Source organism: Gossypium arboreum, chromosome 9 (genome assembly GCF_025698485.1).
Source record: "Gossypium arboreum isolate Shixiya-1 chromosome 9, ASM2569848v2, whole genome shotgun sequence".
In the NCBI taxonomy this organism is placed as follows: domain Eukaryota; kingdom Viridiplantae; phylum Streptophyta; class Magnoliopsida; order Malvales; family Malvaceae; genus Gossypium; species Gossypium arboreum.
In genome coordinates this window covers 36,867,221-36,883,956 of record NC_069078.1, presented here as the reverse complement: position 1 = coordinate 36,883,956, position 16,736 = coordinate 36,867,221, and positions in this window count along the sequence as shown.

Below are 16,736 nucleotides of genomic sequence, written 5' to 3'. Positions count from 1 at the left end.
AGAAATAAAACAATTCATAAGACATCATGTGAACACACATAAATTCAGCACAATGTGAACACATTTAAGTTATGTGATATCTATGACATATTAATAACAAATATTAATATAAGACAAGTTTAATGCTTAAATAAATATGTGCAAATTTTATTTAATGCATTAAAGAAAAAACTGAGTTAAACTAAAATGAGCTAAGCTTTAGCTCGTGAGCTAAAGTTGAGCTAAGATTAAACTCCTAAGCTGAAGCTGAGCTAAGGTTTAGCTTGTGAGCTGAATATGAGCTAGGAGTGAGCTCGGTTTAGCTCAGGCAAGTTGGATTGAGCTCGAATAAGCTGGATTTGAGCTGGACGGAGCTAGTGGAGCTGGAAACGAGCTTGGATCAGCTTGCCAACATGTCAATGCTCGGCTTGACAGGCTTGTTTGATGAAGTTCACGGGGCGTGTTCGTATCACAAGGCTTGACTAAGGAAACTTGACTGACGGGGTTCGCTGGGTGCGCTCGCATCAATAGGATAAACAAAGAAGGAAAATGGAAATTGATACGAACGGTCTCAGGAAGAGTCGAGTCGTATGTAAATTGCCCGATCGTCTATGAGAAGTTACGTTAGGTTTAGTTGAGTTGAAGGTATGGTCAAAGTAGAAAAAGGGGTACGAATGGAATGGTAGGAATGAAAGGGTAGGAAAAAAAAGGATATGAACAAATTGGTTATAGGTTTGGTAAGGGAAAACCTCGACCCACTATCTAACAAGATAGGAACCTCGGTATGTTGAACGCCACACTATGAATAGTGATAAGTTCGGGTACGACAAAGAACACGGTTGACACAACTAGAACGCTAGGAACGCCAAACGAATCTTTGAACGAAATATAAGAAAAGTTTGCCTCACGATTTTGGCAGCATAACATTAACAAAAGTTTCAAAAGTCCTTTTCATGGAAATTGAACAAGTATTTATAAGCCTAAGTCTAGGTAGCCGAATGGCCTTTCATACTTACACATTAATTAAAAGAAAATTCTAGAAAAATAACTCTTAATATGCATGACCAGATTCGATTTTGGGAATGGTGGATGAATGCATCTTCATGCTTAAGAAAACTCAAAGTGAATGCATGATATCCAATGGTCACTTGTAGATTCGGCCAACCTTGTTAAATGAAGCAATGTTTGGCCAAAAAGTATGAATTAATTGTGGACACTCCAAGGGCCATCATGTGTGTGAAACCGAATGTTGAAGAGTCTTCTAGTGTGAACAAGGTGAACCGAATGGTCTTGCCATGTGAACATAGGTGTGAACGAATTAAGGAGAGTCATGGGGAAGCTAATTGGCCAAGCTATCTTCATGCATGTGTGAGTGCCCTTTGGCCGAATGGTCACCTTGGAGAATGAAGAGATAGCACACCATACATGAATGGAAACATTAATGAACCTTAAAGACATTGAATATGGTCATACATGCACTTGGCCGAACATGCACCTAAGAGATTCAAGCCCCCCAACCGTCCATGCACCTTCAAGATTCATGCTTGCTTTTAATCTCCTTATGTCCATTGCGTTCCTACAAGAAAAAATGTTCATTCAATAATTTGGCAAAAGTCCTTTACAATTAAAAAATGCTAAGTATTTATAGCCTAACATTGATAGCCGAATAGACAAAAGACTAGCTTAAGAATTAAGTAATTCAGTCCTTAAATGAGCTAAATGCTCTAGAAACAAAACCATGAGTCTTCCATGTCCATGTGCAGCCTTTGGGATGCCACAAGTCAGCTTCTTGATGAAGGAATTTAGTTGAATGTATTTGGAAAGCATTAGGAGCTGATTGGACATGTCTAGGTTTGGCCATGAATTTAATGAAGTCATTCAATTTGCAATGCTTGGCCGAATAGGTATCAGCATTAAAAGAGCAGATTGAAAAGCCTTTAGAGGTGTGAACATCAAGTTTGAAAGGTCTCTTGAATGTGAAAGCAACAAACCAAATTGACACCAAGTGTGATGTAAGCACGCCCAGGGCATCCTCGAATGCAAATCAAGAACTAATCGAGCTTCCAAAAGGCCCCATGACTCAAGCTCGAACCAAGCAAATTCAAGACGCTTTATCAGCCTTGGTGTTGCGCATTTGGGATGATAACAAGGTCCATGATGTTGGAGGAGCTAAGGACAACTCCTTGAAGACTCAATGCACTCTTTTGCAATTCGATCTCAGCTCCTTTCCAGCTCCCCATGCGCCATTCAGATCTAATCAGCTCACTTGAGCTCGTTTCAGCTCGTTTGAGCTTGATTTTAGCTCGTTTCAGCTCATTTCTTTTTCATTTCAATAAACTAAGTTTTAACTTTGTTTTTAATTAAGTTTGCTATAGCTCATGCTGAATTCCCTAGCTCAACTTAAGCTCACTAAGTGTTTTTGAATTATTTAAGCTAGCCGAATTTATTATGCTAGTTGACTTTTAATTATTGTGCTAAATTTAGTTAGTGTCATTTAATTTGTCTAGTTGCTGTTTAAATTATAATTATATGAATAATTATATTTTATTTAATTATGTGTTAATTCTTGTAGGTTCAGCCGAATGTGGAGGTTCATTAATGGCAAGGTGCATTTACGGGAATGTTCATTGAACGGGAAGATTCATGCATGGTTCGATTCAATGTTTAGAGTTCTTACATTCATGAACATGGAGGATTAATTGCATGCAATGGATATTGGAGAATACATCTCCTTTGGACGACACACATGCATGAATAAAGGATAATTAATGCAAGTTCATGTACGGCTAGGTTCAAGCTCCCTTCCAAGTTCCATGTATAGCCGAATGTATGTGGGAGGACCCTTGGAGTTTCTATGCACCTATTCGGCCAAAAGACACCTCTTGGAAGTTTCATGCACCCCATGGCCGAACCTAGACACCCATTGAGCTTCCAAAGGTTCACATTCATTCAAGTGATTAAAGCTCATACATGAAGCTGTCCAAACACATCCCCATTAGCCGAATCAAGACTAGTTAATTAATGTTTTCATTCTAGAATATTCTAGTTAGTTATGACATTATTTGCTTAGTCTTTAAGCTAGCTAGTTTATCCATTCGGCTACTACATGATAGCCTATAAATAGTTTGTTTATTTCATTGTAAAAGGATTTTGCCAATTTGTTAATGAACATTGTTCTTGTGAGGTTGCTTCCTCTCATATCTCGTACAAGTTTCGAAAGACTTATCTAGTTTGTGCTAGTGGCGTCAATCGACCTTGTTTGAACTTATCACCAATCTTGGTGTGGCGTTCACCTATCCTTCTATTCATCCTTTTCACCTTAACAATATAGGAACCGAGGTAACACTTTTTAGTGTTGAATCATTCCTGACGTTAAGTACACTATTCCATCCCCACCTTACATTATCTCTTTCTTATTGTTTCAAAACCGAACCATCCCTTCAACATCTTTTCTTGTTTCCTTAGCCAAACCTATCACTACCCTTTTGCATATCTTTTGAAAACCTTCCGCTAATTCAAACCTATTCTTTCAATTCTATTTTCGAGATCGAGGCACGAACGTCCCTTCTCGTCTACGATCGGGCAACTACGTGAATTCGACTCAACTACCTGAGCCGAATCACATCATTTGGTATCAGAGCTTATAAAACGAGAGGCACTGATGTTCGGATCAAGATCGAAATAGGTTTGTTGTGAAAAAAATAGAAATTAAAAAAAATTTCAAGTTGTAATTTCGTCTTACTATTGTAATGGTGCTATCTTGAAGTTGTAAAAAAAAAAGAGAAGTACGAAATTTCAAAAAAAAAGAAGAAAATATATACGAAATTAAAAAAAGAAAAAAAAGTGAAGATCTCAAATTTTTCTCTATTGTTTATATCATTATTCCAATCGTCAAATATTCTTTTCATCAACTTTTAACCCCCCATTCCCAAAACGCCACACTACACCAAAGAAAAATTTTCTTTTTTTTAAACTGCCGGTACACCCATAATTTTATCCCTTGTAACCATTTTAAAGCCGACCCCAAAGCACCAAGATGAGTCAAGAGAAACAAAATACGAGGTTATGAGAGTAAGTTTGAGTGGTAAAAGGCTAGAGAGTGTGAGAGCATTTGAGTGTTGAAAAAGCCTAAAATGAGTGAAAACACGAGTGGAGTGCACAACTATTATTTCTTTTCTAAGAGAACTAGTGAGGATTTTGTAGTGAGGACTTTTTTTTTTACTTAACAATTTTCCTTTTCAGCGATACAATCATGTCTCGCGAAGAATTGACTGAATCAAAATATCAATATTTGGTGCAAGAAATGCAAAGAATGGTGAATACTAAGTTTGACAAATTGCACCAGAGATTAGACCGTGTGGAGAAAAAGGGACAAAGTGAACGAGTGTCATCAAGTCGAAAAGCGAAATCGAGAACATCATGGAGATACAGATCCAATGACTACTCAAGAAGAGACTCCGACTGAGATTCCTTTTCATCAAGGAATTTGAGACGAAGAGAAGTTGATTTTGAATCCTTTCGAGAAAACGTGCGAGATGAAAGATATACCTCTTCAAGAACTCCTAAGAAAACATCCACAGAGAGATCTTCACGAAGGATTATTTGTGAACCATATGTAAATGATTTTTCTTCTTTTGAACAAAATGATTATTCTCCTGAATCTTTTGTGTCCTCTTGTAAAAAGAAAAAGATGAAAAGCAAAAAGAGATCAAAAGACAAGAGAGGCAAAAAAGATTATGAGAGAAAATGAGAGGATCTTGAATGAAATCGAGAAAAGAAACAAAGAAATAAAAGAAAAAGAGGAAGAGAGAAAACAAAATAAGATTGAAAAAGAAAGTGAAAAAGAAAAAGAAATTGATCAAGAAAAGAAAATTAAAAAAGAGAGTGAGTATAAAGAAAGAAAGAAAAATGAGCAAGAAGTGAGTGTTGTTGAAAGAGAATATGAGTTAGAAAAAGAAACGAGTGGAAGAGATGATAGTGAGCAAGAACAAGTGAGAAATGTTTCCACTAACCCACATGTGAATTTTTCTCGTGTTGTTACTTTTCAGGTTTCTGAAGAATTAGTTAATAAGTTCCAACTTCATTACCTCCCAAAGGAGAGATGGTTCGCATTGGTTGGTAAAGGTAATCCTAGTCCACCCATGCCACAAGGTAAGGAAGGTAAGTGTTATAAAGTGTTTCAGTCTCCACCGACCTATTTGAATGTTTGTGATTATATTGATGATATGGCCAACTGTCATTCTTTGATTAATGGAGATGTGTTTATTTTAAATGATGGCAAGGAGAGCATTACTCATGAAAATTGTGGTGTTGACGAGCATGTTGGTGAAGTAAGTATAAATCAGCACAAACAATTTTTGAATTTGTGTGTTAATAAGTTGCCATGTAAAACTCCTATTCCGATTGTTTGTGATGGTGGTGTAATGTTGCTGCCTTGTTGTGTAAATTTTGCATGCTTGTGTAGGTTTGATCGAGTGAGACTTGAGTTTAATGATTATTGGAATGATTGCTTTATCCCAACTTCTTTGATTAACATGAGTGGGACATTGGAAATCAAGAAATTCTTGTTGCATGTTGAATCGAGGGACGGATTCAAGACTATCAAGAAAATAATCATCCAATGACTATTTGGGAAGAGACCTATATCATGGTTCTTTTTCATCAAGGAATTCGAGACGGAATCAAACAAGTTTCGAGTTTGAAGCCTATTATGGTGGCAAACAAGAAAGCACATGCCGATCTTTGTGGACATCAAGTTATTCATCCATGAAGAATCAATCTTGAAGAGATGATCGTCGTCTGTATGAAGACCCCTCTTCTCATTCTCAACGAAAAGTCTCTCATTCTAATTCCTTCTTCTATTCTTCCTCTTGTAATAAAATTGAAAAAGCATGTGAGAAAGAATTTGAAAGAAAAAAAGAAATGAGAGAAAAAGAGTGTGAAAGAGATCAAAAAGAAAGTGAGAAAAAGAAAAATGAAATTGAAAAAGAAAAAGAAAAAGAAATTGATCAAGAAAAGAAAATTGAAAAAGAAAGTGAGTATGAAGAAAGAAAGAAAAATGAGTAAGAAGTGAGTGTTGTTGAAAGAGAACATGAGCTAGAAAAAGAAACGAGTGGAAGACATGAGAGAAAACGAGAAAAAGTGAGTGTTGTTTCAATTAACCCATATGTAAGTTTTCCCCGTATTGTTTCTCATTTTCAGGTTTCTAAAGAATCATGTGACAAGTTCCAACTGCAATACTTCCCTGATGTGAGACGCTTCCTTGATTGAAAAAGGTAAGGTCGATGGTGGAATCCAACTATAAGTGCTTAAAGGTAAGGAATCTTTAGCAACCAAGCCACGACAAATAGGCTTGAAAATTGTCAATAAAATTTTTGATGACTTAGTTTTTAAAAGATCTCCTATTTTTGACATGGTTAATTGCTATCCTTTGTTTGTGGTTGATAAACTAGTTCTAAGTGGAAGTATAAGGAGTTGTTCTCTAGATTTATTTTGCGACGAAAAACCTGTTGACGTTGTTCGACTAGACCGACAAACACGAAATATAATCTTGCATGATAACAAGTTTTCACGACAAATGTTTAAGTTGGTTGATCATGATGATTATGCGAATTATTTAATGCCTTATGTTAAATCTTTGAATTTTTGAACATCTGTTCTAGTGAACGTAAAGAGGTCTGATTGTTTGATTCTGTAAATGCACAAATCCTTTTGGTTTGTATTGTGGGAAACTTAAGTAAAAAAACTCGTGTGTTCAAACCTAGAATTTACTATCTTGGTTTGTATTGTGGGAAACTTAAGCACCCTAAACTTTGTGCGAACAATTTGTATGATGTTTGGCCTTTAACTAAGGAAACGAAACTTGAAGATTTTGATTATAAATTAAAAACATTCCTTGTTCATTTTATGTGGCTTTACATGAAATTCTTGTTTCATCTCGAAAAGGTAAGGCCGACTCTTGCCTTTGACCTTGGTATCGATTCATACGTCCATTGTGTGAATAACATATCAACATGTCCTTTTGAGTCTGTCGACCATGGTGATATCAGCCTCTTTCATTATTGTGAACACAACACCTTGAAAATCGTAAGTTGTCTTTATGTTTCATTATCATTTCAGGTTAGTCGAAATAAAAAGTTTGAACTTCACTACCTTTCCAAAGAGAGAAAGTTTGAGTTGATTGAAAAAGGTGAAAACGATCTTTGCTTTTCTACTCCTAAAGTTAAACAAGGTATGGATTCTGAAAATTCTAATACTTTACTCTATTCGAATGATGACGAAAGTATTGTCGATGATGATATAATTGTTTTGGTTGATGATAAGACGATTTTTGGTACATATGATGTTGACGAGTTTGTTGGTTATGTATGGCCAATCAACGATTGTAAGGTTTAAATATACAAAATCATGAATTCTATGTATCTTTTCATTTGCTTGATTGTGATAGAAGTCTGCACTCTTTGACCTGTTGCACGAATTCCCTTTGTATTCACAACAACTTGCGAGTACAATTTGAAATGACCAAACATTTTAAGATCCTTATGTCTTTGATGCAATTATTTGCTAAGATATTAATTTGCAAAGGATCATGTTCATTTGATTGTGAAAATGGTTTATTGGCTTTGTCTTTTTGTAAAAGTCATGCATGGCTTGATCGAAAGATAATTAGATTGCATGATTGTTTGGATAAATTCGTATGGCATGCTGACTTTATCTTGATTGTAAGTCTTATGTCTTATTTGATGCGAAGTATGAAGGGCCATTTGAAAAAGACTTACGAGAAACCATTATGAAGGGCCATTTGAAAAAGACTTATGAGAAACCATTAACCCCATTTGTCCAAGAAGGTTTGAGTAGGATTCCTTGTTTCGAAGTGAACAAATGACTCGACTTGAGGACAAGTCATTTTGAAGAAGGGGGGAATGATGTAAGCACGCCCGGGGGTTCAACAACTTCTAACCAAGATCCTATCGAGCTTACAACAGGCCCAATGACCCGAGCACGAGCTAGGAGACTTCACGAAGCTATTTTAGCTTTATTGGCTCAACTTTGGGATGAACCTAATATCCATGTCGATGAGGAAGCTTGGTCCAGCTCCCAAAATAATCCTTGCACCCTTGTGCAAGCCAAATTTAGCTCTTCTCTAGCTTTCCAAGCTCAACTCAGCTCCAATCAACTCACTTGAGCTTACTTTAGCTCGTTTGAGCTCAATTCAGTTTCATTTTAGCTCATCTTTTAATCATTAAATAAATTAAATGTTTATTTTATTTAATTTAATTTATAGCTCATAGCCGAATTTCCTAGCTCAAATCAGCTAATTAAAATTGTTTTCATTTATTTGAGCTAGCTGAATTTAATGTGTTAGCTAGTCTAAAATTAATTGTGTCCAATTTAGTTTAATTTGTTATTTAAGTTGCCTAGTTGCTATTTTAATTATTTTCAGCTGAACATGAATTTGATTTAATATGTTCATGAATTTTGTAGGTGCAGCGAATGTGAAGGTGAATTAATACAAGATGCATGTATGACCGGTTACAACGAATAGAGAGATTCATGCATGGCTGGCTACAATGTATGGTGGCTGATTTTATAGCTTCTCCAAGCAACTATTCAGCCAATGAATAGCTGCCAATTAAATCCCCAAGCTGGCTAAACATCTTCTCAAGGCGACCATCAAGGCGTTCGCACTAGCCTAGCTCCCTTTCACACTTTGATGTGATTCGGCTCGGGAAGTTGGGTCGAATTCACGTAGTTGCCCGATCGTTGACGAGAAGGGTCATTCGTGCCTCGGTCTCAGAAATAGAATTGAAAGAATAGGTTTGAATTAGCAGAAGGTTTTCAAAAGATATGCAAAAGGGTAGTGATAGGTTCGGCTAAGGAAACAAGAAAGGATGTCGAAGGGATGGTTCAGTTTTGAAACAATAAGAAAGAGATAATGTAAGGTGGGGATGGAATAGTGAACTTAACGTCAGGAATGATTCAGCAATAAAAAGTGTTACCCCGGTTCCTATATTGTTAGGGGGAAAAGGATGAATAGAAGGATAGGTGAATCCCACACCAAGATTGGTGATAAGTTCAAACAAGGTCGATTGACGCCACTAGCACAAACTAGATAAGTCTTTCGAAACTTGTACGAGATATGAGGGGAAGCAACCTCACAAGAACAATGTTCATTAACAAATTGGCAAAATCCTTTTACAATGAAATAAACAAACTATTTATAGGCTATCATGTAGTAGCCGAATGGACAAACTAGCTAGCTTAAAAACTAAGCAAATTCGGTCATGAACTAACTAGAATGTTCTAGAATGAAAACATTAATTAACTAGTCTTGATTCGGCGAATGGGGATGTGTTTGGACAGCTTCATGTATGAGCTTTAATCACTTGAATGAATGTGAACCTTTGGAAGCTCAATGGGTGCCTAGGTTTGGCCATGGGTTGCATGAAACATCCATTGAGTTTCTACAAGAAAATGTGAACAGAATTAATTCAAGCTAATGTGAACACAAATGTAAACATGAAATTCGGTTATGACAAATTAATTAACATCAATAAACACTTTTAAGACATATTTAATAAAACTAATGTGAACTAAATTTAATATGTGGTTTATTAATTAACTAATTAATGAACTTATTAAATAAAAATTTAATAGCAGTCAAATGAAGTCAGAGTAGTCTTTATGAGCTAGAATTCAACTCATGAACTAAAAACCGAGCTGGGCTTGGACTCATGAGCTGGTAGTGAGCTAGACCCGAGCTGGGGAACTGGAAATGAGCTGATTCCAAGCTAGTGAGCTGGTTTTGAGTTGAATGGGAACTTGATTGAGCTGGTGGTGAGTTCAAGGAGCTGGAATCAGCTTTCTCGGAGTGTCCTAATAGCGTTTCATTCCAAAGTTGAGCTACAAAAGCTGTGATAAACTCCTTAAACTTCTTGGCTGAGATCGAGTGACAGGACCTTGTGGTAGCACCATAGAATCCTTGCTCGAATTAGCTGAACCATGGGGCACGATCGCATCAGTTGGGGATTACCTGCGTGGATGAAAATAAAGGGGTGAGTTTGGGGAAACTCAGTGTATAAATTAACCCAACCATAGCCTATATCGGTTCAAACCACAGAGAACAAAATGAGTTGGCCTTAGCCCAAAACAGAATTCAGAATAAAGCCCATAGACCCATAATAGAACAGAACAGATATTACATGTTTATGCAAAACCCAACCCATATCCAACCACATGCACCCCTATACCAACCTTTCACCATGTGGGGAGACTACTTGATACGATCACGGCTTCCCATAAGCCAAGTCCAAGCCGAGATCCGATGATGCTACCTGAAGGGCCGATCACAAGGGCTCGTGCAAAACAATTTAAAGAAGCTGTTATAGCTTTAGTTCAGCATGTGTGGGATGATGTCAATGCTAGACCTATCGAACCAGTTAGTGGCCATTTTGGAAATCCATGTCGAACTTTTCTACAAGTTCATTTCAGCTCACCAAGCTCACCTTCAGTTTAAGTTAGCTCCCATGTAGCTCCACACCAGCTCATTAGCTCAGAACCAGCTCATTATCAGCTCACGAGTTTAGGCCCAGCTCAGGTTTAGCTTATGAATTAACCATCAGCTCATGGAGTTCACTTTGAATTCATTTGACTACTATTGACTTTTTAATTAATAAGTTAATAATTAGTTAATTAATATCCTACATATTAAATTTAGTTCACATTAGTTATATTAAGTATGTCTTAAAAGTGTTTATTGATGATAATTAAATTTGTCATAACCGAATTTAATGTTGATATTTGTGTTCACATTAGTTTGAATTAATTATGTTCACATTTCTTGTAGGAACGCAATGGACATAAGGAGATTAAAAGCAAGCATGAATCTTGAAGGTGCATGGACGGTTGGGGGGGCTTGAATCTCTTAGGTGCATGTTCGGCCAAGTGCATGTATGACCATATTCAATGTCTTTAAGGTTCATGAATGTTTCCATTCATGTATGGTGTGCTATCTCTTCATTCTCCAAGGTGACCATTTGGCCAAAAGGCACTCACACATGCATGAAGATAGCTTGGCCAATTAGCTTCCCCATGACTCTCCTTAATTCGTTCACACCTATGTTCACATGGCAAGACCATTCGGTTCACCTTGTTCACACTAGAAGACTCTTCAACATTCGGTTTCACACACATGATGGCCTTTGGAGTGTCCACAATTAATTCATACTTTTTGGCCAAACATTGCTTCATTTAACAAGGTTGGCCGAATCTACAAGTGACCATTGGATATCATGCATTCACTTTGAGTTTTCTTAAGCCTGAAGATGCATTCATCCACCATTCCTAAAACCGAATCTGGTCATGCATATTAAGAGTTATTTTTCTAGATTTTTCTTTTAATTAATGTGTAAGTATGAAAGGCCATTCGGCTACCTAGACTTAGGCTTATAAATACATGTTCAATTTCCATGTAAAGGACTTTTGAAACTTTTGGGAATGTTATGCTGCCAAAATCGTGAGGCAAACTTTTCTTATATTTCGTTCAAAGATTCGTTTGGTGTTCCTAGCGTTCTAGTTGTGTCAATCGTGTTCTTTGTCGAACTCGAACTTATCACTATACGTAGTGTGGCGTTCAACATACCGAGGTTCCTATCTTGTTAGATAGTGGGTCGAGGTTTCCCTTACCAAACCTATAACCGAACTCAAAAGGCTAAATCAACGGGTCGATACCATTTCGGTATTTGGTTCTTGAAAGTACCTTTAGTAGTTCAAACCCGTTCTTTCTTCTTTACCTAATCGAACCTAAACCGACCAATTTGTTCATACCATTTTGTTCCTACCCTTTCGTTCCTACCATTCCATTCGTACCCCTCTTTCTACTCTGACTATACCTTCAACTCAACTAATCCTAACGTAACTTCTCGTGAGCGATCGGGCAATCTACATAAGACTCGACTCTTCTCGAGGCGGTTAATTATCATCCATATCGAGCTACCTAAAATGAGAAGCTTAGGCGTTGAGCGAAGCATTCGAGGTAGGTTCAGGAAAAAAAAGTATAGAAAAAAAAATTTTGTATACCGAAGTTTTCTTATTTCGATTAGTTTGTTATTGTGGCTATAAAAACAAAAATTTACGCAGCCGAAGAAAAAAAATCGTGTACAAAAGTGATTTTATTGTATTTAGCTTGTCGATATAGTACAACAAAAAAAAGTTATACAAGTTAAAAAAAAATAAAAAAAAATTTCGAAAAAAAAATTCGAAAAAAAAATTCGAAAAAAAGAAAAAGAGCGATTTATGCAAATCAATTGATACTTGATCGTCAAGCTTTGATCTGATATAGTTCCCGACCCTTCTTCTATTCTACTCTCCTTAATTCGTCACATTTTTTTTACCCAATTCCCTATTCTTTCAGCCTACCCTATATTGAATACATCAATCACTTGCTATCCCTTTTGAACCGACAACTAGACCAAGGACCGAGCCTTAACGAATCTGCTTACGAAATTACGAGAAAAGTCAAGAGAGGTAAAAGGCAAGAGAGCGTGAGCGCATTCGAGGGGAGGTAAAAGCCGAACTAAGAGTGTAAACACGAGTGCGAGTGTCATCAAGCTTCTTTCTTTCTGAGCGGATTGAGAGGATTTGTTTGTGAGGCTATCTTAAGCGAATAGATGTCCCAAAATAGTGGACAAAACATGAAAGAACAACAAAGGCGACAACCCGTCGAAGCGTGCAGATTTGCAAATGCAAGCCCTTTTGCGTGAGATGGAACGATTACTTGATCGAAGGCTTAATCCTCTTGAAGATCGACTCTACCAAGTCGAGGCCCAAAGACAACGCGATGAATATCCTGAAGTTGCTAGGCAAAGGCGTGAAGGGCCCGATCAAAGACGAAGACAACCAAGGGTTCAAGATGATGTTGTTAATGAAAATAGTGAAGATGAAAGCGATCACGGGTCTAACATAAGCCTAGAAAGGAGACGTCCCCGAAACCGTGGACAAGTAGATCGAAGGCGGGAAGATGATGACTTGAAGAATATCAAACTCTCCATTCCTCCTTTCCAAGGTAAATCTGATCCCGAGGCGTACCTTGAGTGGGAGAAGAAAATCGAACTAGTGTTCGAATGTCATAACTACTCTGAAAATAAGAAAGTCAAACTCGCCGCAATTGAGTTTTCAGATTACGCAATGATATGGTGGGATCAGTTGACCACTAGTCGGAGGCGTAACGGGGAGCATCCCATTTCCACTTGGACCGAAATGAAGGCGGTTATGCGATTGACGATTCATTCCATCCTACTATCATCGGAGTTGCATCAAAACTCCAAAATCTCATCCAAGGGACGAAGAGTGTGGAAGATTATTATAAAGAAATGGAAGTGGCTATGATCCGTGCCGATATACAAGAAGATCGAGAAGCTACAATGGCTCGCTTTCTAGCGGGACTTAATCGAGATTGCAAATGTCGTAGAAGCGCAACATTACATTGAGGTTGTGGACATGGTCCACATGGCTATCAAAGTGGAGAAGCGGTTGAAGCGAAAAGGTACCACCGAGCCTATCCTAACACCAATCCTTCTAAATGGGGCCAAAGCACAAGCAAGGGTTTTCCAACAAATCGAACGAAGGATTCTTCAACAATATCTAAGGCGAATAAGCCTATTGCCAAGTCAAGTAAAGGTAAGGCTTCTGAAAGTTCCACCGCCTGTTCAAGGGACATAAAGTGCTTCAAGTGTCTTAGTCGTGGACATATAGCGAGTCAATGCCCGAATAGACGTACCATGGTGATAAGGGCCGACGGTGAGATTGAAACAGAGGACGAGGAAGAGAATGATGCTGAATCGAATTCCAAAGTTGAGGAGGACTTAGAACAACCCGTTGAAGGTGAGTTACTCGTCGTCAAGCGAAGCCTAAGTCTTCAAAGTGTGGAAGACGAACAACAACGTGAGAACATTTTTCATTCGAGATGTTAAGTGCAAGGGAAAGTGTGTAGCATCATAATCGATGGAGGGAGTTGCACAAACGTGGCAAGCACCCTCATGGTGGAAAAGTTGGGGCTGTCAACCACCAAGCACCCGAATCCATACAAGCTCCAGTGGCTTAACGATGGTGGTGAACTCAAAGTGACAAAACAAGTCCTAGTGTCCTTTAGCATCGGGAAGTATTCTGATGAAGTATTATGTGATGTAGTGCCGATGCACGCGGGCCATTTGCTTCTAGGACGACCATGGCAGTTCGACCGACGGGTGATGCATGATGGTTACACTAATAGATACTCCTTCAAACATCTTGGCAAGAACGTGACACTTGCACCCCTCACTCCGAAGCAAGTGTACGAGGATCAACAAAAACTTAAACTTTCAATGGAACAAGCGAGAGAAAAAGAAAAGAGTGCAAAAGAGAAAATTAAGGAAAAAGAGAGAGAAAAGACTAAAAATGCGAGAGAAAATGAAAAGAAACAAAAACAAGTAAAGAGGGGAGAGGAAAAAGAAAGTGGAAAAATGAGTGTGTTTGCGAGGGTTAGTGATATCCGGCGAGCGATGTTTTTGAGACAGCCTATGTATGTATTTATGTACAAGGAGGCATTGTTGAATAATAACGAGTTACCTGAAAACTTGCCTACTTCAGTAACGAGTTACCTGAATACTAATGAGTGTGTTTCCGGACAAAATACTGAGTGGGCTGCCCCCTATCCGAGGCATCGAATATCAAATAGACTTAGTACCCGGAGCTGCACTACCCAACCGTCCTGCTTATCGGAGTAATCCCGAAGAAACGAAGGAATTGCAAAAGCAAATTTCTGAACTCCTAGACAAAGGATACATCCGAGAGAGCTTAAGTCCCTGTGCGGTGCCGGTGCTGCTTGTACCCAAGAAAGATGGGTCGTGGAGGATGTACGTGGATTGTCGTGCCATCAACAAAATCACTATCAAGTATCGACACCCGATACCCCGTCTTGAAGACATGCTTGACGAATTAAGTGGAAGCCCAGATTTTCACGAAAATCAATCTTAAAAGTGGCTATCATCAAATACGAATGCGAGAAGGCGATGAATGGAAGACGGCCTTCAAAACGAAATTGGGTTTGTACGAATGGTTGGTAATGCCATTCGGCCTTACAAATGCTCCCAGCACTTTTATGAGATTGATGAACCATGTATTATGTGCGTTTATTGGTAAATTTTGTGTTGTATACTTTGACGATATCTTGGTCTACAGACAAAACTTTAGAGGAGCACGTACCACATTTCTGGCGGTGTTGGAAACTTTACGAAAAGAGGTATTGTATGCTAATCTCAAAAAGTGTTCATTTTGCACTGATAAAGTTGTGTTTTTAGGTTATGTCGTGAGTGCCAACGGTTTGGAGGTGGATCAAGAAAAAGTTCAAGGAATTCAAGAATGGCCGCGTCCGACGAACATTAGCCAAGTTCGAAGCTTCCATGGATTGGCTAGCTTCTACCGTCGATTTGTGCCCAACTTTAGTACCATTGCAGCACCCTTAACAAGCGTGATTAAGAAAAACTCCGCATTTCACTGGTCTGAAGATCAAGAACGTTCATTTAATTTGCTTAAAGAATGTCTTGTGAAAGCTCCTCTATTGTCCCTTCCAAATTTTACTAAAACATTTGAAATTGAGTGTGACGCTTCAGGTGTAGGGATTGGGGCTGTGTTGACCCAAGATGGAAGACCGGTGGCGTACTTCAGTGAGAAATTAAGTGGCGCTTCCCTCAATTATCCGGTGTACGACAAAGAGATGTATGCCTTGATTCGATCACTTGAAACTTGGCAGCACTATCTAAGACCGAAGGAGTTCGTGATTCATTCCGATCACGAAGCACTTAAGTTTATTAAAGGTCAGCATAAACTCAACAAACGACATGCAAAATGGGTCGAGTATTTAGAGTCATTTCCCTATGTCATCAAATACAAGAAAGGTAAAGAAAATGTAGTGGCTGATGCCTTGTCACGGAGATATACCTTATTGACCACTCTTGATTCTAAGTTACTTGGTTTTTATCATATGAAAGAGTTGTATGCTAATGATGAGGATTTTGGAAATATATATGCTGCTTGTGAAAATGGGTCTTTTGAGAAATTTTTCAGGTACGAAGGGTTTCTTTTTAAAGAAAATAGGTTGTGTATACCACAAGGCTCCATTCGAGAGTTACTTGTGTTGGAGGCGCATAGTGGTGGCCTAATGGGACACTTTGGAATAAGCAAGACATTGTCGACCCTCCATGAACATTTTTACTGGCCGCGAATGCGAAGAGACGTGGAGCGGATCTGTGAATGCTGCCTAATTTGTAAACGGGCTAAGTCGAAGGTCCAACCTCATAGACTTTACACACCACTTCCCATTCCCGACACCCCGTGGACCGATGTCTCTATGGATTTTATTCTTGGATTACCAAAAACTAAGACAGGGAAGGACTCAATCTTTGTTGTAGTCGATAGATTCTCTAAAATGTCACATTTTATTTCTTGTGCTAAAACCGATGACGATTTGTGCATATTGCTAATTTGTTTTTAGGAAATTGTACGACTGCATGGATTACCAAGAACGATTGTTTCGATCGAGATACAAAGTTCTTGAGTCACTTTTGGCGAACATTATGGGGAAAACTTGGGACGAAGTTATTGTTTTCAATCACTTGTCATCCCCAAACGGATGGCCAAACCGAGGTGGTAAACCGAGTTTTGTCAACTTTATTCTGACGTTAGTGCGAAAGAACCTCAAGACGTGGGAAGAATGCTTACCC